The following is a 24,402-nucleotide window of genomic DNA, read 5'->3' as shown; positions in this document are numbered from 1 at the left end:
GGAGGTGTTTTGGTCGGGTTTTTGATCAAATGCATATTTCGGAAGTTTTTGAGAAACTTAGGCTTGAATTCAGTGAGAATTGATGATTTTAGTGTTGTTAGATGTGTTCTGATGATTGGAACAAGTTTGAATGATGTTTTAAGATGGGTTGGTGCTTTTGGTTGAGGTCCCAGGGGCCTCGGGATGATTTCGGATGGTCAATCGGACCAATTTTGGCCTTTGAAGATTGCAGGTTTCCAGCTATTTTGTTGTGGAAGAATTAGTCTTCGCGTTCGCGTTGGTGAGTCGCGAACGCGTAGAAGGGAATTTCAGGACCAGTGTTTTGGCCTTCGCGTTCGCGTCTTGGGCCTCAAGATCGCGGAAGGATCAGGTGTTGAGTCATCACGTTCGCGTGAAGGCATACGCGTTCGCGTATAAGGAGTGGGGTTCCAAGGCTTTTGCCCTTCACGTTCGCGTGGTACTGTCCGCGTTCGCGTATGCTTATGGTTCCAGACCTTCGCGTTCGCATCGGTGCAACTGCGTTCGCGAAGGGTATTTTTGGCAGAGGTGGATTTTGTTCATCGCGAACGCGAGAGGTCCCTCGCGTTCGCATAGAGGAAAATAAGCCTGGGCAGAAGGTTTTTATTAGACATTTCATCCGCGAACCAAGTCTCATTTCCACCATTTTTGAGTAACCTTGAGAGCTATTGGACGAAAATTGAAGGGGATTTCGACTAGGTGTGATTGGAGGTGAGTTCCTTGACCTTAATACATGATTTAATGGTAGAATTAACATGGAAATTTGTGGAAATTCATCAAAAGAGGGTAAAGCTAGGGCTTGGGAATTTGGTATTTCAAAATGGAATTTGAGGGGTCAAATGGACTCCGATTTTGGTAAATTTGATATGTATAGACTCGTGGCGAGATAAGGAATTCGGTGATGCTAATTTTCTGATTTTTCGAGAAGTGGGACCGGGGCTCGGGTTTTGCCAACTTCGTGAATTTCGATGTTTTTCGAGTCTTTTCGATTGGGTTATATTCCCTTAGCCTATTCTAACGTATTCGTTGTGGTTTTGGCCAGATTCGACGCGCGAGGAGGTTGATTTGCGAGGTAAGGGCATAGCGAGCTAGGATTTTGGCCAGCTTGAGGTGAGTAATGGTTATAAATGATGTCCTGAGGGTTTGAAACCCCGGATTTGCACAACGTAGTGCTATGTTGAGGTGAGACACACGCTGCATGATGAGCGTGGGGTCCATTACTGCTGGGGATTTGGACTTGGTCCATCCCGATTGATGATTCTACTGTATTTTTGACCGAGACTTAAAATTATGTCATTATAGTTTGGGCTAGTTGCCATGTTTGGGGCCTTGTGCCGACCTGTAGAACCCTTAGGGGTAATTGTACATGATTGACCTCACTTTACTCGTTAAAAATGTACCCTCAGTCATGTTTCTAACTGTTTAATCTAATATGAACCGGCTTTGGAAAAACTAAACCGAAAGGAGAGTAATATGTGGGTTTGGATCCCTATCTTATCTTAGTATGCCCGAGAGGCTAAGTTTATAGTGACTGAGAGGGGTTGAGAACCCCATAGTGAGGGTATTTGATATGTTATGGATCGGGATGCACGCCGCAACAGTATATATTTATATGGATCGGGCTGCACGCCGCAGCAGTATATTATTGGATCGGGCTGCGCGCCGCAGCAGTACATTCATATGGATCGGACTGTACGGCGCAGTAGTATAGCGCTTGGGCTGTAGGAGCCCCTCCGGAGTCTACACACCCCCAGTGAGCGCAATGGACTATTATTATTGGATCGGGCTGCACGCCGCAGCAGTATATATATATATATATGGATCGGGCTTCACGCCGCAGCAGTATACTATATGGATCGGGCTGCACGCCGTAGCGGTATAATTATGATTTCGGTAATCGTGAAGAATAAATGAGTTGAGTACTGGCTTAAAGGATTTTTACCTGATTTCTTCATTCAGTTGCTGTTTAAATGTTCTTACTGCTTCGATATAGAACTGCTTAGTGCTTTTTACGAGATTTCTTTCCTCCAGTCATTATTTATTGCTATTACTCACTGAGTCGGAGTACTCACTTTACTCCCTGCACCATGTGTGCAGATACAGGTATTTCGGAGGCGTAGATTGAGCTATTGCTGCTATTCAGATCTCACCGGAGTCATCGAGGTAGCTGCATGGCGTCCGCAGTCCCGATTTCTCCCTCTATCCTCTTTACTTTCAGCATTTTAGACTATCTTTTGTTTAGGCTGTTCCTCAGACTTGTATTAGAGGCTCTTGACTCGTGACACCAGATCGGTGGGATTTGTAGTGATATTTCTTGATGTCCGCACATTTTATCTTCTGTTACAGATTTATAATCATGTTAATTTGGTATTTAAACCCTATTAATTGGTAATGAACTCAATATGAGGGATTGAGAGTGTTGAATTGGTCGGGCTTGCCTAGCATTATGTTGGGCGCCATCACGACCGGGTTGGGGTCGTGACAAGTTGGTATTAGAGCCTAGGTTACTAGGTCTCGCGAGTCATGAGCCGGTTTAGTAGAGTCTCGCGGAGCGGTACGGGGACGCCTGTATTTCTCCTCGAGAGGCTGCAAAACCTTTAGGAAAATACCACATTCTTGAAATTCTTGTCGTGCGAACTTGTTGATCCGAATACTAAACTTCTCCTTATTCTATTCTCTCACAGATGGTGAGGACACGAGCTACCGAACGTGGCGGACGACCACCAGTGCCACCTATTGAGGCCACCAAAGGCCGTGGACGCGGTCGTGGTCGTGGCCGAGGCAGAGCAGTGAGGGCAGCATCTATTGATCCACCAGCTGCCCCAGTTCCAGATCAGGTTCCAGCAGTACCAGCTCAGGCACCAGCTGTGCCCATAGTGATTCCGGGCCTTCAGGAGACATTAGCTCAGATCTTGACAGTGTGCACGGGCCTGGCTCAGGCGGTTTCAGCCACCACAGCACCAACAGCTACTTCACAGGCCGGGGGAGGCAATCAGACCCCCGCTGCTCGCACACCTGAGCAGGTAGCACAGGGACTACAGACTCCAGAGGCACCTCTAGCTCAGCTAGTGGTACCAGTACAGGAGTTTAGGGTTCTAGTTATGCCCGAGGACGAGCAGCGTCGCCTCGAGAGGTTTGGTAGACTCCAGCCTCCGGTATTTAGTGGAGCTGAGGGCGAGGATGCCCAGGGTTTTCTCGACAGATGTCAGCGGATGCTCCGTACAGCGGGGATTCTTGAGTTCAGTGGTGTGGCTTTTACTACTTTTCAGTTTACGGGAGCCGCCTTCACTTGGTGGGAGGCGTATGAGCGGCGTAGGTCGGCTGGTGCAGCACCTTTGACTTGGCAGGAGTTCTCCACTCTCTTCTTGGAGAAGTATGTACCGTAGTCTCGCAGGGAGGAGCTGCGCAGATAGTTTGAGGGGCTACGGCAGGGAGATATGATAGTGTCCCAGTATGAGAGATTTTCTGAGTTGTCTCGTCATGCAGTTTGGCTGGTTCCGACAGATCGTGAGCGTATCCGGAGGTTTGTTGATGGTCTCACCTACCCTCTTCGTGCTCTTATGACTAAGGAGCGAGTGCTGGGTGCCACATTCGAGGAGGTGGTTGATATAGCCCGAGAGATTGAGTCGGTTCGCCGGCAGGATCGAGATGAGAGGGAGGACAAGAGGCCTCGAGGTTCTGGTAGTTACAGTGGCGCTCCTTCGAGGGGCCAGTTCCAGCAGGGTTGGGGTCGTTCTTTCAGGCCCGCTCAGTCAGCTCGACCTGAGTACCGAGGAGGATCTTCAGGTCGTGGTTATCAGGGTTCTCAGCAGGGTCAGCCATCTCTCAGCGCTCTTCCAGCACAGAGTTCATCTCGTGCTCCGTCTGCTCAGGGTTCTTCCAGGCCAAGTGCATCAGCTAGTCACTCTGGCGCGAGGGGTTCCCTTCAGTCCTAGTTCCCAGCACCCGGGAGTTGCTATGAGTGTGGAGAGTTCGGGCATATGCGGAGGGAGTGTCCTCGTCGTGCTGCTAGCTCATCTCAGCAGAGGGGTCAGCCCTCATCTTCTGGTCCAGTTTCTTCAGCACCCGCCCCGCCAGCTAGGGGTGAGGGTCAGGCAGCCAGGGGTCGCCCCAAGGGAGGTGGTCGATCGGGCGGTGGTCAGGCTCGCTTTTATGCTCTTCAGGGCAGGACAAATGCTATTGCTTCGGATGCTGTGATTACAGGTATTATTTCAGTCTGCCACAGAGATGCCTCGGTCTTATTTGATCCTGGTTCTACCTATTCCTATGTGTCTTCATATTTTGCTCATCATTTGGGTACGACCCGAGGGTGTCTTGCTTTACCTGTTCATGTATCTACCCCGGTGGGCGATACTGTCGTTGTAGACCATGTATGTCGGTCATGTTTGGTTACTATTGGGGGTCTGGAGACCCGAGTTGATTTACTGCTATTGAGCATGGTGGATTTCGATGTTATTTTGGGCATGGACTGGCTATCTCCGTGTCATGCTATTCTAGACTGTCATGCTAAGACAGTCACCTTGGCTATACCGGGTGTTCCGAGGATCGAGTGGCGTAGCGTAACTGACTATGTTCCTAGTAGGGTGATCTCATTCCTAAAGGCCCAGCGTATGGTTGGGAAGGGTTGTCTTTCATATTTGGCATTTGTGAGGGATGTGGGAGCCGAGACTCCTAGCATTGATTCTGTCCCGGTTGTGAGGGAGTTTCCAGATGTGTTTCCTGCAGACCTGCCGGGCATGCCGCCGGACAGGGACATTGATTTTGGTATTGACCTGGTGTCGGGCACTCACCCCATTTCCATTCCACCATATCGTATGACACCAGCAGAGTTGAAAGAATTAAAGGATCAGCTTCAGGAACTCCTAGATAAGGGGTTCATTCGGCCGAGTGTGTCACCGCGGGGTGCACCGGTTCTATTTGTGAAGAAAAAAGATGGCACCATAAGGATGTGCATTGACTACAGGCAATTGAACAAAGTAACAGTGAAGAACAAGTACCCCTACCTCGTATTGATGATTTGTTTGACCAGCTTCAGGGAGCGAGGGTGTTCTCCAAGATTGACCTCCATTCGGGTTATCACCAGTTGAAGATCAGGGATTCAAATATTATAAAGACTGCTTTCAGGACTAGATATGGGCACTATGAGTTTCTTGTTATGTCCTTTGGGCTGACTAATGCCCCAGCAACGTTCATGCATTTGATGAACAGTGTGTTTCGGCCGTATCTGGATTCGTTCGTTATCATTTTCATTGATGATATTCTGGTGTACTCGCGTAGTCAGGAGGAGCACGCACAGCATTTGCGAGTTGTATTGCAGAGATTGGGGGAGGAGAAGCTTTATGCAAAGTTCTCCAAGTGTGAGTTTTGGCTCGAGTCAGTGGCTTTCTTGGGGCACGTGGTGTCCAGCGAGGGTATTCAGGTCGACCCGAAGAAGATAGAGGCGGTTCAGAGTTGGCCTAGACCGACCTCAGCCACGGAGATTTGGTTGAGGCAGTAGTTGCCGAAGTTATTTATGATAGCTAAGTGTTATGAGTGGCATACATGTGTGTGGCTAAGCCCATGTGAGTGCACGGGATATTTTACATGCTCGGGATATTGGTTAGACTATGATATGCCTTATATTGATTGCTAAGCTTCATGCGACGATGTTTCTATTATTTGTACCCATGTTGTGAGCTATTTGAGCCATGTTTGAGGTTGCATAGAGGTTAATCTCCTGATTAAAACTGATAACTTCTATTTTGTGATGTATTTACCTGATTTGAGATATGATATCACACTTGCACATGCATAAAACTTAGCATGTCACTATACCAGTGCATGATTATGAAATTTGATGTTCTTTGATCATGTACATGTTTCTTGCATATCTGCTTTATGTGTGATATTGTTTGGAATGGTAGTCTGTGACCATGCCGGGCAGATTGTGATATTGTGCGTGTGAGCACGCTGGACGGATTATGATATTGTGTCTGTGACCACATCAGGAGGATTGTGATACTTAGCTTGTGACCATGCCAGCGGGTCCGTAATATTAAGCCTGTGACCGTGTCGGGCGGATTATGATATTGAGCTTGTGACCACATTGGGCCAATTGCACGTGACTACACCATGCAGTGTGTGGATATGGATCCATCCCCCTAGGGTCACCTTCTTATGTTCCTGCTGGATGGTATACATGCAAATTTGAGGAAAACTGATCGGTGGTTTGTATGGTTATGGAAATTCTGAGGAAAATCTGGCCAGTGTTGTTTGGTTATTGCATCTCATCTTTACTTGCAGTTTCCTTGGTTATTTACCTGATTTACTTGCATATCATCTTTATATGCTGGATCACTGACTGAGCAGAGTATTGAGTAATTGTCACGACCCCGGTTCGCCCTCCGTGAACCATCGTGACGGTACCTAGTCTCTACGACTAGGTAAGCCTAAAATGCGGAAAATAAACCAAATTTGCGGAAGAAAAACAAGTTTAAGCAGAGGTAGAGTGAATAAACAACGTCTAAGAGTGCCGCCTGGCATACACAACATTAATCTCTCAAAAACTAATACATGAATCCAAGACCCGGAAACCCATGAATCACAAGCTAAGAAATACTACATAGCTCTAACTCCAGAATATCTAACAAGAACTGAAATACAGAAGGGCTAATACTAAACAGCAAGAATAGAAAGAGACTCCTCGGTCTGCGGACGCGGCAGATATACCTCGAAGTTGATATAGCAGTCGCCTCGCCTCAGGGGTGGTAGGACTGAGTCGAAGTACCTGGATCTACACATGAAAAACATGCGCAGGAAGGGCATGAGTACACCACAGTGGTACTCAGTAAGTGCCAAGCCTAACCTCGGTTGGGTAGTGACGAGGAAGGTCAGGGCCCTACTGAGATTAAATAGAATATAAAAATTTAACAGCGTAGATAAGAACAGTATAAATAAGTGCAGCAGTGAAAGTATCACAGGACGTAGAGAATAACAACAACTGAAACAGAACAAGAATCACGGAAAAACCAATACAGCTCAACACAGAAGACAGTCGGGGAATCTCCCAGGATACCGTCCTGTAGTACCCAAATGTAAATATCCAGTGGATCTCCCGGGTGCAGTCCCGTAGTCCACCTCATAAATGCGCGGGGATCTACCGGAATACCACATCCGTAGTCCCAAATATAAATACTCAGTACTGGGGAATCTACCAGGTGCAATCTCGTAGTTCCAATGTAAAAGTGCAAGGGGGATCTCCCGGAATGCAATTCCGTAGTCCCAAAGTAAACATACAGGGGAGCTCACGGGATACCGTCCCGTAGTCCCAAAGAAAATACACAGCGGCAACAAGAACTCAATTCAATCAATTTCATACCAAGGTAAAGCAGATAATTCTAGTCTAGCATGCTTCACGTAATACAAATAAGGCAGTTAAGGCAAATAGAGCAATTTAGTCAAGTAGACGTGCTTCTCTAGACTAACAGCAGGCTTAATTCCCAAATAGTGTAAGCAAGAAAAAAAAGAACACAATTCAAGGCTATTTTTAATGAAAGAAACCGGATTTCCAACAACTAGCACAAGTACGCGCTCGTCACCTCATGTACAAGGCATTTCAATTATCACAATGTCAGTCCTAAGGGAAAAGGTCCCCCACACAAGGTTAGACAAGCCACTTACCTCGAACCGGCTCAATTGTCAACCCGAAACCACGTTCTTGCCACAAGTATCCGACTATAAATGGCCCAAATCTATTCAATTAAATTTCATAATGTAAATAACACTTCAAGTAACTGATTCTACAATTAAATTCTAAGCTAATACGCGAATTTAGGTAAAATGACCAAAACGCCCCGCGGGCCCACGCCTCGGAATTGGGTGAAATTTATATTTCCAGAATCCTCACACTCTCACAAGTTCATGCATACCAAGATTACTAAAATCGGACCTCAAACCGTCCATCAAATCTTCAATCAAAGGTCTCCAATACTAAGCCCTAGTTTCCCCAAATTTTCACCCTTAATTTCCATAATTTCTAGTTCTAATCCGTGAAATAATAGCATAGGAACGAGTTTTAAGTCCAAATTCCTTACCTCAATGAAGTTTCCTTGAAATCCCTCTTTCAAATCGCCCAAAAAGCGCCAAAGCCGAGATAAAAATGGTGAAATAGCTCAAAATTCGCGAAGGGCAGAATTTATATTTTCTGTCCAGGAATTCTCGCATCTGCGACACAATAACCGCTTCTGCGGTACCGCATATACAGCCACATAACCGCTTCTGCGGTTCTTCACTTAAGGGACCAAAAATTGCACCTGCGCTCAGCTTTTCCACACCTGCGACTTCACAGGTGCGGTCCCACAACCGCATCTGCGGTTCCTGACAGTTCCTCAATAATCCGCTTCTGCGTCTCCTTTTCTGCATGTGCGGCATCGCACCTGCGGTCCCCAAACCGCAGGTGCAGAAATACCAAAAGCAGCAAAGTTCAGCAGCTGCACACATTCCTCAAACTCCCCGTCAACCATCCGAAATCATCCCGAGGCCCCCAGGACTCCAACCAAAGGCACCAACAAGTCTAATACCACTGTCCAAACTTGTACCAATCCTTAAAACACCTAAAACAACATCAAAACCTCAAATTAACCATGGATTCAAGCCTAAGAACTCCAAATTCCTCAAAATACACTTTCGATCAAAAAGTCTATCAAACCTCGTCCGAATAACCTAAAATTTTGCACACACGTCACATTCAACACTACGGAGCTACTCCAACTTTCAGAATTCCATTCCGACCCTCGGATCAAAATCTCACTATCGAACCGGAACTTCAAAATTCTATCTTTCGGCATTTCAAGCCTAAATTAGCTACGGACCTCCAAAACACACCGATCATGCCCCTAAGCCCGAAATCACCCAACAGAGCTAACGGAACCATCGGATTTCCATTCCGAGGCCGTCTTTACACTGTTTTGACTATGGTCAAATTTCCAAGACCTAAGCTCTCATTTAGGGACTAAGTGTCCCAAAACTCTCTGAAATTCAAAATCGAACATCCCGGCAATTCAAAATAGCAGAAATAAACACGGGGAAAACAATAAAGAGGGGATCGGGGCGTAAATTCTAAAAATGACCGGCCGAGTTGTTACATCCTCCCACACTTAAACATTCGTTCGTCCTCGAACGAGCACAAAGACATACCTGAAGTAGTGAAAAGATGAGGGTAATGGCTGCTCATATCCTGCTCGGTCTCCCAGGTTGCCTCCTCGACCGGCTGACCCCGCCACTGGACCTTTACCGATTCAATGTTCTTTGACCTCAGCTTCCTAACCTGCCTGTCCAATATTGCCACTGGCTCCTCAACATAAGATAGATCCTTCTCTAACTGGACTGAACTGAAATCCAACACGTGCGACGGATCACCGTGATACCTCCGGAGCATCGAGACATGAAATACCGGATGAACCCCTGCCAAGCTGGGAGGTAAGGCAAGCTCGTAAGCAACCTCCCAACACGTCTCAAAATCTCAAAAGGGCCAATAAACCTCGGGCTCAGCTTCCCTTTCTTCCCGAATCTCATAACGCCCTTCATAGGCGAAACCCGAAGTAGAACCCGCTCTCTAACCATGTAGGAAACATCACGAACCTTCCGGTCCGCGTAGCTCTTCTGTCTGGACTGGGCTATACGGAGTCTATCCTGAATCACCTTGACTCTCTCCAAAGCATCCTGAACCAAGTCTGTGCCCAAAAATCTAGCCTCACCCGGCTCGAACCAACCCACCGGAGATCTACACCGCCTACCATATAAAGCCTCGTACGGTGCCATCTGAATGCTGGACTGATAGCTGTTGTTGTAGGCAAACTCCGCCAATGGCAAGAACTGATCCCAAGAGCCCCCAAACTCAATCTCACACGCACGGAGCATATCCTCAAGAATCTGAATAGTGAGCTCGGACTGTCCGTCCGTCTGAGGGTGAAATGTTGTGATCAACTCCACCCGAGTACCTTAACTCCTGCTGTACAGCTCTCCAGAATCGCGATGTGAACTAAGTACCTCTGTCTGAAATGATGGAAACTGGAATACCATGCAGACGGACAATCTCCCGGATATAAATTTCCGCCAACCGCTCCAAAGAATAGGTAGTACACACAGGGATGAAATGCGCGGACTTGATCAGCCGATCCACAATTAGCCAAATGGCATCGAACTTCCTCAAAGTCCATGGGAGCCCAGATACGAAGTCCATGGTGATCCACTCCCACTTCCACTCCGGAATCTCTATCTGCTGAAGCAATCCACCCGGTCTCTGGTGCTCATACTTCACCTGCTGACAATTAAGGCACCGAGCTACAAACCCAACTATATCTTTCTTTATCCGCATCCACCAGTAGTGCTGCCTCAAGTCCTGATACATCTTCGCGGCACCCGGATGAATGGAATACCGCGAACTATGGGCCTCCTCTAGAATCAACTCCCAAAGCCCATCAACATTGGGTACACAAACTCGACCTTACATCCTCAATACTCCATCATCACCAATAGTCATATCTCGAGAATCGCCATGCAACACTTTTTCCTTGAGGAAAAGCAAATGAGGGTCCTCAAACTGACGCTGCCGGATACGGTCAAACAAGGAAGACCGAGAGACCACGCAAGCTAGAACCCGACTGGGGTCCGAAAGATCCAACCTCACAAACCGGCTGGCTAAGGCCTGAACATCCATCGCCATAGGCCTCTCTGCTGCTGGTAGATAAGACAAACTCCCCAAACTCTCTGCCCGGCGGCTCAAAGCATTGGCCACCACATTGGCCTTGCCCGGGTGATACAAGATAGTGATGTCATAATCCTTCAGCAGCTCTAGCCATCTCCTCTGACGCAAATTAAGGTCCTTCTGCTTGAACAGATACTGCAAACTCCGGTGATCAGTATATATCTCACAAGGCACGCCGTACAAATAATGACGCTAGATCTTCAAGGTGTGAACAATGGCAGCTAACTCAAGATCATGGACAGGATAATTCTTCTCATGTATCTTCAACTGTCTGGACGCGTAGGCAATCAAGCTACCGTCCTGCATCAATAGCGCTCCAAGTCCAACTCTCGAGGCATCACAATAGACAGTATAAGACCCCGAACCGGTAGGCAATATCAAAGCTGGGGCTGTAGTCAGGGGTGTCTTGAGCTTCTGAAAGCACTCTTCGCACTCTTTCGTCCACTGGAATGGATCACCCTTTTGGGTCAGTCTGGTCATAGGTGCTGCAATGGACGAAAACCCCTGAACAGATCGCCGGTAATAACCCGCCAAGCCAAGAAAACTGCGGATCTCTGTAGCTGAGGATGGTCTGGGCCAACTCTGCACGGCCTCCACTTTCTTCGGATCCGCCTGAATACCCTCTCTCGAGACCACGTGACCCAAGAACGCCACGGAATCCAACCAAAAATCACATTTCGAGAACTTAGCATACAACTTCTTTTCTCTCAAGGTCTGGAGCACTGTCCTCAGGTGCTGCTCATGATCCTCCCGACTCCGGGTGTATACCAGAATGTCATCAATAAAAATAATCATGAATGAATCAAGATATGGCCGGAAAACACTGTGCATCAGGTGCATGAAGGCTGCTGGGGCATTAGTCAGCCCAAATGATATAACAAGGAACTCGTAATGACTATACCGAGTCCTGAAGGCAGTCTTCGGGATATCTGGCTCTCGAATCTTCAACTGATGATAGCCTGAACGCAAGTTAATCTTAGAAAACACACAAGCACCCTGTAACTGATCAAACAGGTCATCAATACGGGGCAAGGGATAACAGTTCTTCATTGTCACCTTGTTCAACTGGCGATAATCAATACACATACGCATAGAACCATCCTTCTTCTTCATAAATAAGATAGGAGCACCCCAAGGTGATACACTGGGCCGAATAAAACCCTTATCAAGTAATTCCTGCAACTGCTCCTTCAACTCCTTCAACTCAGGAGGAGCTATACGGTACGGAGGGATAGAAATGGGCTGAGTGCCCGGCAGTAGATCAATGCCAAAATCAATGTCTCTATCGGGCGGCATGCCCAGAAGATCAGCTGGAAACATATCAGGGAAATCCTGTACTACTGGGACTTAATCAACAGAAGGAGTATCCACACTGACATCCCTCACATAAGCTAGATATTCATCACAACCTTTCTCAACCATACGCTGAGCCTTAAGGAAATAAATAACTCTATTGGGAGTGTGACCTAAGGCACTCCTCCACTCAACACGCGGTATACCTGGCATGGCCAGTGTCACGGTTTTGGCGTGACAATCAAGAATAGTATAATGGGGCGACAACCAGTCCATGCCCAAGATAATATCAAAATCAACCATGCTGAGCAATAATAAATTGGCTCTGGTCTCAAAACCACTAAGAGCAACCAAACATGACCGATAAACGCGGTCCATAATAAGGGAATCTCCCACAGGTGTAGAAACATAAACTGGGGAACTCAAAGATTCCTGAGATACACCCAGATGCGGAGCAAAATAAGAAGACACATAAGAATAAGTGGAGCCTGGATCGAATAGAACCGATGCATCTCTGTGATATACCAAGATAGTACCTGTGATGACAGAATCGGAGTTGACAGCCTCAGTACGGGCAGGAAGAGCATAGTATCTGGCCTGGCCTCCCCCTCGAGGGCGACCTCTACCTACCCGACCTCCACCTCTAGCTGGCTGGGCCGGTGGTGTAGCAACTGGGGCTGGGACCATATCCTGAGAACTCTGCGGGGCATGCTGTGGCTAAGAAGTCTGTGGAGGTGCACCCCTCCTAAGTCTAGGGCAATCCCTCACCATATGGCGTGTGTCACCACACTCAAAACAAGATCTATGAGGACGCGGCGACTGTGACTGGCTCAGGCCAGGTCTGCTGGACTGACCACTGGAAGTACCCCGCGCAGGAGGCGCACTAGACACTGGAGGTGCATAATAAGGCTCCTGAGGCCTAGGTGGGGCTGGAACACCACTGGCTGCTGGAAGAGCTGAATGAACGGGGCGGCTCAAATGACCCCTACCATGACGACCTGCAGCTGGGGCACGGGCACTAGAATAATGGCCCGACTCTCGAGACCTCTTGGCCTCCCTCTCCTCTCTGTCCCTAGCATGCATACCCTTAATCCTCCTAGCAATGCTCAGCACCTGTTGATAAGACATATCCATCTCTAACTCACGAGCCATGCTAGATCTGATGCAGGGAATAAGCCCCTCAATAAACCGGCGAACCTTCTCGCGAACCGTAGAGACCAAAGCTGGTGCATGTCTAGCCAAGTCCGTGTAATGGACAGCATACTCCGAGACAGTCATAGTACCCTAGCGCAAATGCTCAAACTCCGCGCGCCAGGCGTCCCTAAGACTCTGGGGAACATACTCCCTCGTGAACATCTCTGAAAACTGAGCCCAAGTTAGGGAAGCTGCCTCATCTGGACTGTCTAACTCATAAGCACGCCACCACTGATAGGCGGCTCCTCGAAGCTGGAAGGTAGTGAAGGAAAGCCCGCTCGATCCTGATATGCCCATAGTACGGAGGATACGGTAGCACTCCTCAAGAAATCCAAGGGCATCCTCTGAGGCTAGTCCGCTAAAAGTCGGAGGCTGATACTTTTTGAACCTCTCAAGCCTCTTCTGCTCCTCTTCTTAAGCTACTGCCCTCTCCTCGGGCTGAGCTGGGGCTACCGGCTGTACAGGAATAGCCTCTGGAACCTGATCAATATGCACTCGCTGCTCAGGAGTGCGGGCGGCGGGAGTCTGTGCTCCTCCCCCGGCCTGGGATGTAGCTGCAGCAAGGGGAAGCAACCCTGCCTGAGCTAGAGTGGTGTACATAGTCATAAACTGTGCCAAAGTCTCCTGGAGTGCTGGAATAGTAGTAGCAGATGCATCAGGTGTCTGGACTCCGGCTGGTACTACTGGTGGTACCTCGGTGGCAGCTCGCGCGGGTGCTCTGGCTGCACCACGAGCGCGTCCTCGGCCTCTACCCCGGCCCCGGCCTCTGACGGCTCTAGTAGGGGGCGTGGGTGCCTGGTCATCTCGAGTAGCATGTGTCCTCACCATCTGTAAGAGAATATAAGATAGAAGTTTAGAATTGTGATATCAAAAATCTCGCACGACAAGGAAATCAAAAGAAACAGAATTTTCCTAACAGTTACATAGCCTCTCGTAGATAAGTACAGACGTCTCCGTACCGATCAGCGAGACTCTAATAAATCGACTTGTTATTCATGACTCCTATGAACCTAGAGCTTTGATACCAACTTGTCACGACCCCGGTTCGCCCTCCGTGAACCATCGTGACGGCACCTAGTCTCTACGACTAGGTAAGCCTAAAATGCGGAAAATAAACCAAATTTGCGGAAGAAAAACAAGTTTAAATAGAGGTAGAGTGAATAAACAACGTCTAAGAGTGCCGCATGGCATACACAACATTAATCTCTCAAAAACTAATACATGAATCCAAGACCCGGAAACCCATGAATCACAAGATAAAAAATACTACATAGCTCTAACTCCAGAATATCTAACAAGAACTGAAATACAGAAGGGCTAATACTAAAAAGCAAGAATAGAAAGAGACTCCTCGGTCTGCGGACGCGGCAGATATACCTCGAAGTCACTATAGCAGTCGCCTCGCCTCAGGGGTGGTAGGACTGAGTCGAAGTACCTGGATCTACACATGAAAAACATGCGCAGGAAGGGCATGAGTACACCACAGCGTTACTCAGTAAGTGCCAAGCCTAACCTCGGTTGGGTAGTGACGAGGAAGGTCAGGGCCCTACTGAGATTAAATAGAATATAAAAATTTAACAGCATAGATAAGAACAGTATAAATAAGTGCAGCAGTGAAAGTGTCACAGGATTTAGAGAATAACAACAACTAAAACAGAACAAGAATCACGAAAAAACCAATACAGCTCAACACAGAAGACAGTCGGGGAGTCTCCCATACCGTCCTGTAGTACCCAAATGTAAATATCCAGTGGATCTCCCGGGTGCAGTCCCGTAGTCCAACTCATAAATGCGCGGGGTTCTACCGGAATACCACATCCGTAGTCCCAAATATACATACTCAGTACTGGGGAATCTACCAGGTGCAATCCCGTAGTTCCAATGTAAAAGTGCAGGGGGGATCTCCCGGAATGCAATTCCGTAGTCCCAAAGTAAACATACAGGGGAGCTCACGGGATACCGTCCCGTAGTCCCAAAGAAAATACACAGCAGCAACAAGAACTCAATTCAATCAATTTCATACCAAGGTAAAGCAGATAATTCTAGTCTAGCATGCTTCACGTAATACAAATAAGGTAGTTAAGGCAAATAGAGCAATTTAGTCAAGTAGACGTGCTTCTCTAGACTAACAGCAGGCTTAATTCCCAAATAGTGTAAGCAAGAAAAAAAAGAACACAATTCAAGGCTATTTTTAATGAAAGAAATCGGATTTCCAACAACTAGCACAAGTACGTGCTCGTCACCTCACGTACAAGGCATTTCAATTATCATAATATCAATCCTAAGGGAAAAGGTCCCCCACACAAGGTTAGACAAGCTACTTACCTCGGACCGGCTCAATTGTTAACCCGAAACCACGTTCTTGCCATGAGTATCCGACTCCAAATGGCCCAAATCTATTCAATTAAATTTCATAATGTAAATAACACTTCAAGTAACTGATTCTACAATTAAATTCTAAGCTAATACGCGAATTTAGGTAAAATGATCAAAACGCCCCGCGGGCCCACGCCTCGGAATTGGGTGAAATTTATATTTCAAGAATCCTCACACTCTCACGAGTTCATGCATACCAAGATTACCAAAATCGGACCTCAAATGGTCCATCAAATCTTCAATCAAAGGTCTCCAATAGTAAGCCCTAGTTTCCCCAAATTTTTCACCCTTAATTTCCATAATTTCTAGTTCTAACCCGTGAAATAATAGCATAGGAACGAGTTTTAAGTCCAAATTCCTTACCTCAATGAGGTTCTCTTGAAATCCCTCTTTCAAATTGCCCAAAAAGCTCCAAAGCCGAGATAAAAATGGTGAAATAGCTCAAAATTCGCGATGGGCAGAATTTATATTTTCTGTCCAGGCATTCTCGCATCTGCGACACAATAACCACTTCTGCGGTACCGCATATGCAGCCACATAACCGCTTCTGCGGTTCTTCACTTAAGGGACCAAAAATCGCACCTGCGCTCAGCTTTTCCGCACCTGCGACTTCACAGGTGCGGTCCCACAACCGCATCTGCGGTTCCTGACAGTTCCTCAATAATCCGCTCCTGCGTCTCCTTTTATGCATGTGCGGCATCGCACCTGCGGTCCCCAAACTGCAGGTGCGGAAATACCAGAAGCAGCAAAGTTCAGCAGCTGCACACATTCCTTAAACTCCCCGTCAACCATCCGAAATCATCCCGAGGCCCCCGGGACCCCAACCAAAGGCACCAACAAGTCTAATACCACTGTCCAAACTTGTACCAATCCTTAAAATACCTAAAACAATATCGAAACCTCAAATTAACCATGGATTCAAGCCTAAACTCCAAATTCCTCAAAATACGCTTTCGATCAAAAAGTCTATCAAACCTCGTCCGAATGACCTGAAATTTTGCACACACGTCACATTCAACACTACGGAGCTACTCCAACTTCCGGAATTCCATTCCGACCCTCGAATCAAAATCTCACTATCGAACCGGAACTTCAAAATTCTATCTTTCGGCATTTCAAGCCTAAATTAGCTAAGGATCTCCAAAACTCAATCTGATCACGCCCCAAAGCTCGAAATCACCCAACGGAGCTACGGAACCATCAGATTTCCATTCCAAGGCCGTCTTCATACTGTTCCGACTATGGTCAAATTTCCAAGAACTAAGCTCTCATTTAGGGACTAAGTGTCCCAAAACTCTCCGAAATTCGAAACCGAACATCCCGGCAATTCAAAATAGCAGAAATAAACAAGGGGAAACAGTAAAGAGGGGACCGGGGCATAAATTCTAAAAATGACCGGCCGGGTCGTTACAGTAATTGTGTGCACCAAGATGGTTCCTTCTGTGCTTTATGACTTGACCATATTATTATTGTACTTGTTGAATTTATGAACTGTACAAGTTATAGCTAGTATCAATTTTAATTTTGCCTCTATCACCTCACCGAGGTTAGTTATGATACTTGCTGAGTACATGGGATTGGTTGTGCTCATACTATACTCTGCACTTAATTGTACATATCCATGTGTCGGACCTAGTCATGAGTAGTGGAGTTTTGCTTGCTGATTATCTTTGAGAGACGAGGTAGTATTGCATCCCGATAGCAGTCTTGGGGTATTTTCCCATTGTACTATTGTCTTTATTTTCGGACAGTATTGTTATTTAGATTTTCAGACTTGTATTTCTATTTTAGAGCTCATGACTCCGTATGTACTAGTTTTGGGGAATTTGTCATGTATTGGCATTTTTATGTTAGATTGAAGGCTTAGACTTGTATCATTTGTTAATCCTGTTATTATGTTTCGTCTTGTTATGTTCGGCTTGCCTAGCAAGTGCGTTAGGCGCCATCACACCCAATTGGTGGTTTTGGGTCGTGACATCGGGGTAGATTCTAGCTTACTCTATGCCCTATTTGTTTGTGTGTTTTACTCGATTCAGGTTGTTACTAAATTAATCGACTTCATGAGTACTATAAACCGTGCTAGAGGAATATTGAGGCTATTAAAACCTTATGTTGAACATAATGAATAATCTTGAGACTTAAGCTATATTTTCCTTGGGGATAGACACACGGAGGCCATGAATACATATTCGGACTTGATCTTGTAATGTGCCTTTATTGGGACATGTACACTCTGTGATTCATATGTTCTCCTTTGAACAACTACTTGGACTTGGTTGCTATACTTGATCTACTCACGATTTTGCTTAATTGCACTTTTGTTGTTATCATGTCCTTGTGTGCTTTTTGATGAATTATGAGTATCTTCTTCTTGATGATAATTTATTATTCTGCAATGCTGTGATTGTGGCACTTATGGACATGTTGAGCAGATTGATATTGATGATATTGTAACACACAGTTTTTGGAGTACGATTATGATGATATTGTGGCACGAGGTCTTTGCCGTGCCACTGTGATTGGAGGTGTCTGCATGAGGTCTTTGCGTGCAATTGTGTCTATTGTTGTGCGCCTAGGGTGAAATAAGGGTGGCTTTTTCTCGGGCTGCCCTCCTGGCGAAATAAGGGTGGCGTAAGCGCATGTGGCAAAATAAGGGAGGCATTTCATTGTTATGTTCACATACGGCGAAATAAGGGTGGCATTGTGGAGATGTCATGTGTTTGCCTGGGGGCGATTTTACTAATTATGTTTGTGCGGTGGTACGAGAATGACATTCTTGTTTGTGCTTATGACTTCTTTATGTGTGTCCCGCATTTTTACATGGTTTGTTCTATTATTTCTAACATGCTTATCTATGCCTCTGTTATTATTTGATAATTTGGTTGTCAAATGGGTTTTACCTACGTGGAGTTGATATCTCACCTTATATTGAGTTGTTGGTAACATATCGGGTTGTCATAATAAGAAAGTTGCCATCAAGCATTGCTATAGTTGATTCTTGAAAGGTTCTCTTGAACATGTTATTTGGCATTTTGTACAGAATTAGATCATGTTAGGCATAGATTTACAGTCATGTGAACACAAAATTATGTGGACCATACCTCTTTGTTAGCGGGGATTGGTGCTAGTTGTATTTGTTGAACATGACCAATTGGTAAAGTTTGTTTATTTTCGTATCCCAATTATGTACCCTTACTGTTTGTATTCGTTTTTTTGTGATTGTCTTTCTAGAATAGTTTCTCTATATTTTACATGTTATTGAGCTGCACATGTTCTGCAAAGTGAGTATCATTTGACTTAAAACCTCGTCACTACTTCTCCGAGGTTAGTCAAGATACTTACTGAGTACATAGGGTTGATTGTACTTATACTACACTTTTGCACCTTGTATGCAGATTATGGAGCTAAATAGCTGCGAAGACATAGCTTTACATTGGAGATGTTCTAGTGTACTGGTTTCATGCTACCTTTTGTTCATGGTAGCTTAGGATTTCTATTTCTGTTTGTGTAACTCTCAAACAGATATTATATTAATTTCTCACATCAGTTTTATAAATCCAATTCATAGTGGCTCACGACTTGTAGAACCAGTCGTTAAGGGTAGTTGTATTAAAATTTTTGGTAGTCTTAAATTTATTATATTGATGATTTATCATTGTAGTAGTGATTTATACTGTATAGGCTTACCTAGAAGGTTGGATCAGGTGCCATCACGACTAGATGGATTTTGGGTCATGACTAGCTGGTATCAGAGCCCTAGGTTTATAGTTTCTACCAGTCATGAGCAAGTATCTATTAGAGTCTTGCGGATCGGTATGATGACGTCCATACCCATGTTCGAGAGGCTACATGGCATATAGGAAAACTTCCCATCTTTATTTCCATATCGTGCATCTTGAATTCAGCTTAAAGTGTATCTCTTTGAATGCCTTCCATCTACTTGTACATGAGGTAAAGCACTCGCTATCAGTTAGGCATCGATGGCTTGTGATGTCAGAGATGAGGTGCGAGATGTGTTCTTTACGTTTATGAGTTAGGCCGGTTTGGAGAACTCGAGGCTAGGCTCGGACCACAGCTTGGTCTAGTGGTTTCGATTGTGTTAGTATTTGCTTTTCGACTTATATTTCTGGTAGTGTCCCTAGGAGTGGGATTGATGGCTTAGTGAGTGGTTGGATAGCTATATGATGAGTATTATGTGACTGAGGACTATGCTCAGATGATTTGGATGCGACGAGAAGAATTTTGCTAGGGATGTGAAAGGAGTATAAGTGCTTGATTTAGGTCATGATGTGTTGTGCAATCTCGAGTTATGAGCGGGTGGAGGAATCTTTCATGTTGTTCTTTATTGGACTGAAGTAGATTCTTATGTCTTGTTGACGAATTTATAGTGGGAAGATTAAGTGATTGCATAGTGTTGGTGACCACGATGGGGTCATAGAGAGATGCCAGTTTGAGGCTAAGCAGGTGGGTTATCGCCTACGGCATGATCTACGGATATGTGATTGTTATGATGTTCATGTGGAGAGTTTTCCTTCTATTAGTGGGATATATATGTGCCATGATCTGAGTTTGAATAGCTTGAGGAAGTTCAGGCGACTGTCACGAGGATGTATGGGCACTTAGTAGATGTTTTAAGGTATTTTGTGGTTAGTGCTACATGAGTTTATGAAGGATTTAGTTGGATTACAGTGCGAGATCACCACAGTTATAGAGTAAGGGTATTGTGGGTTATCGGATCTTATGTTATATGGCTTCGAGCCAAGTGGGGGAGTCTGTTATCGACGATTAGATTGCATGGTCATGAGTTATATTAGTTCTTGGTTTAGGATGTGCTTGGGGATTGGCTATGATTTGAGAAGGTTCCAACGGGTTCCAGACTCATTATAGTATCTAAGGATTTTCGGATTTGCGTATGGTTAGGACTTGGGGCTTGCATTGGATGGTGCCGAGACTTGTGGTATTCTATATCATTGTTGATTCTATATTGCAGTATTAGAAAGGTGAAAGAAAAACCTTCAGATTCATTAAAGGTTTCTTCAGTGCATACATTTTCTTAATGAGGTACTCTTAGTTATAGCAGTCTATGAGACTCGACGGATTTAAAGGGATTTATTTCTAAAAGTCTTAGTTATGTGCAAATGGGTCCCGAAGAGTTTGCGATGGTTTGGCCACGACTAGCGATTGATGTGCTCCACAGGCATGGGGAATTCGTTACGTGTTATAATTTTGTTCTACAGGATTAAGTTAGAGGAAGGTTTTTGGTTGATGGGATGTCTATCCTACTTGTGATTCAGAGTTGAGAATGGGATCCTCGTATTTTTCATATGATAGCATGATAGAGGTGGTGCGCCACGTGGGATTGAGGTTTGCATGTACGAGGTGGCGGTTCCGTTTGAAGGGAAGGTATGTTAAGAGGTTGACAGGAGATTGTAGTTGTTATGGATAGGTTACTGTGGACTTCGGAAGGTTATTCATCTATTTTGGGATGATCAGAATTGATGTGGGGCCATTGATAGGCCTAGTAAGGATGGATATTCTACATCGGATTGGGTTGTTTACTCAGCATAACTATTGTTGGGGGCGTGCCATCATTAAAAGTTGATCTTATTCGTGTTCTGATATGTCCCATGTGTTACTCTCCTATTCTACGATGGGTTGTGAGATTGTTGGTTGCTTAAACACATGTTGTGGTTTTTATTAGGCCTTGTGGAAAAAATTCGAGCAAGATGGTTCTTGAGGTGTTGAATGATTAATGGCGCCTTGGTTATGGTCTTCCAGTGTGTAGTATATTGTGCTACTTATTTCTCCATGGTTATGATCATGCACTTCGTGTGTTTGTTGCTGATATGCATATGGGTGTTGACTGTGAGCATCATGGCTCGAGGATTCCATGTGGACTAGTGTTTGGATTAGGGCACGAATCGTGACGGAGTTATGTGGCGATATGATCTTTGTGATTATTTATGTTTTGTTTCTCTTATGTGTGAGGGTTTCATATCATTTCGGTTTGTGGTGGTATTTGTTGAGCTTGAAGGATGGTTCTCTCATGTGATTCTCTTTCCATCACTGGGTACATTCGAGTTGTTGCTTGTTTGGTGTGCGGATTGCATGGTATGTGGCTCTAGGTAGTATTGGTGTGGCATGTCGGTCGAGTAGTTTGTACTGATGAGGTGAGGTTATTGGACCTAAAATAGTGCTATCGGATTTGATTAAGTTATGTTTGGAAGATTAATGACACTAGTCAGCTTAGAATATGGCTATGGTTCTTGGCAAGCGACAGAGCGCCACGAATTGTTGATCTGATGGGTGGTTATGAGTTTCTGCTTTTTTTTCCATTCATGATAGCCAACGCACGAAGGTTTAGAACAAGGTTTTACTTGATGAGGTCTGTTATCGGTATCGGGTTTGTTATTGTGCAACTATTACGGCCGGAGGTTATTTCTTTAAGTATCTGAGTTATGTGGAATATCATGTGATTATATCTTGGGTTATGGTTATGGCCCGATATATGTATTTCAAACTTAAACAATGTATAGATGCGAGATTCGGGACTTATAATGAATTTCAGGTGTTGGGGGATTGGGTTCTAAGTTTCATGGACTAAGGTTGAAGAAAAAGATCTATAGCTAGGTCGTGTGCGAGGCTTATATAGATTGGGGGTGATGTTGGATCACCCATGGGTATGTGTATGGTGAGGTTATACGGTTATTAGATGGCTTTGGAATGGCTATTGGCACGTTCGAGGACGAACATATTTTTAAGTGGGGGAGAATATAACGACCTGACTAGTCTTTTTGAGCATTTGCATTCAGTTCACTGTTTTGAAGTATTGATTAGCTTCATATGATGTATTATAACTTGCGTGTATGAACGGTTTTGGTTTTCAAGTGGTTCGGATTAATTTGGAAGAATAATTCTTATTTTAGAAGCTTTAAATAAGAATAGTTGACCAAGGTTGACTTTTGTGTATTTTACCTCGGATCGAAGTTTTGATGGTTCCGTTAGGTCCAAATGGTGATTTGGAACTTGGGCGTATGCCCAGATTTGCATTTGGATGATTCTAGAAGCTTTTGGTTCTAATTGGCGAAGGTTGGTAATTTGAAGGTTTGGAGTTCATAGGTTTGACCAGAAGTTGATTTCGATGTTACTGGTTTGGATTATCTCTCCTGGAGTTGGGATAGGTTCGTTATGTCATTTGGGTTTTGTGTGCAAAATTTGAGGTTATTCCGAATTGGTTTGATATGGTATGGCACGAGTTTTGGAAGTTAAAAGTTTATTAGTTCCTTAAGCTTGATTTGAGGTGCGATTCATGGCTTAGATGTTGTTATGTGTGATGTCCTCGAGTAGGTCTGTGTTATGTTTAGGGACTTATTTGTATGCTCGGATAGGGTCCCGAAGGGCTCGGGTGAGTTTTGGGGTTGTTTCGGATCATTTTGAATCACTTTGGGATGACTGATTTTCTAGTGTTCTGTTGCTCATCACGTTAGCGGTCATTACGTCATGTCCGCGTAGAAGATTTTGGGTCCCTGGTGTTTGTTCAGATGGGGTTTTGGACATCGCGTTCTTGGTGATAACGACGTGTTCGCGAAGGCCTGGTCTGCGTGGATGTACGCGTTCTCGATGTTTTGCTGGGGCTGGCGGCAGTTTTGGCTTCAAGATTGCGAGGGTACAACCGTGATCGCGAAGGGTACACATGAAGCAGTAGTGTAAGTTTAGATTTTCGGACTTAGAGTTATTTTATCACATTTTGAGTTTGAGAGCTCGGGTTTGGACGATTTTCACCATTTGGATTTGGGTAAGTATTTTTGACTCAGATTTGATTAGTTTACATGATTCCATCTTCAATTTTAGCATTTTGATTATGAATTAAAAAGAGAAATTGGGGGTTTAGTCAAAACTTTTCTAAAATGAATTATTGAGATTTTAACATCAATTCGGAGTTGGAATTGGATGAAATTAGTATGGTTGAACTCGTATTCAAATGGGTTTGTCGGGATTTGTTAGTTTTATCGGGTTACGGGGTGTGGGGGCCGGGTTGAATTTTTTGTTGACTTCGAGCATTTGATTAAAATTTGACCTTTATCGTTTGGTTTGATTCTTATGGCATTATTTGATGATATCGAGTTATTTTTGGCTATATTTGAGTCGTTCGGAGGTCGATTCGCGCGGGAAGGCGTTTTTAGAGTATTGTTTTTGCTTGTTTAAGGTACGTTTCTTCCCTAGCCTTGGTTGAGGGACTTTTTCCTACTATTTGATGTTGTTTGCTACATGTGGGGTGATGTATATATGAGGTGACAAGCGTATATACATGTGTCATGGTATTCATGCTCGGCGTAGATTGTAGCTTACTCTATGCCCAATTTGTTTGTATGTTTTACTTGATTCGATGTGTTAATAAATTAATCGACTTCCTGAGTACTAAAGTCGTGCTAGAGGAGTACTGAGTCTATTGAAACCTTATGTTGAACATGATGAATAATCTTGAGACTTAAGCTATATTTGCTTTGGGGATAGACACACGTAGGCCATGAATACATATCCGGACTTGATCTTGTAATGTGCCTTGATTGGGACGTATACACTCTGTGATGCATATGTGCTCCTTTGAAAAAACAGCTTGGACTTGGTTGCTATACTTAATTTACTCATGATTTTGCTTTATCCGCACTTTTGTTGTTTTCATGTCCTTGTGCGCTTTTTGATGAGTTATGAGAATGTTAATCATGATGATAACTTGTTATGTTGCATTGTTGTGATTATGGCACTCTTGGACATGT

The 24,402-nt window shown here is 44.9% G+C and overlaps 1 pseudogene; it reads left to right on the top strand.

The window, feature by feature from the left end:
- On the top strand, positions 4,965-23,335 carry LOC109217588 (annotated as a pseudogene).

This window comes from Nicotiana attenuata, chromosome 2, assembly GCF_001879085.1.
Source record: "Nicotiana attenuata strain UT chromosome 2, NIATTr2, whole genome shotgun sequence".
Taxonomy (NCBI): Eukaryota; Viridiplantae; Streptophyta; class Magnoliopsida; order Solanales; family Solanaceae; genus Nicotiana; species Nicotiana attenuata.
The sequence above is the reverse complement of the archived record's forward strand: the minus strand, read 5'-3'. Positions and strand labels throughout refer to the sequence as shown.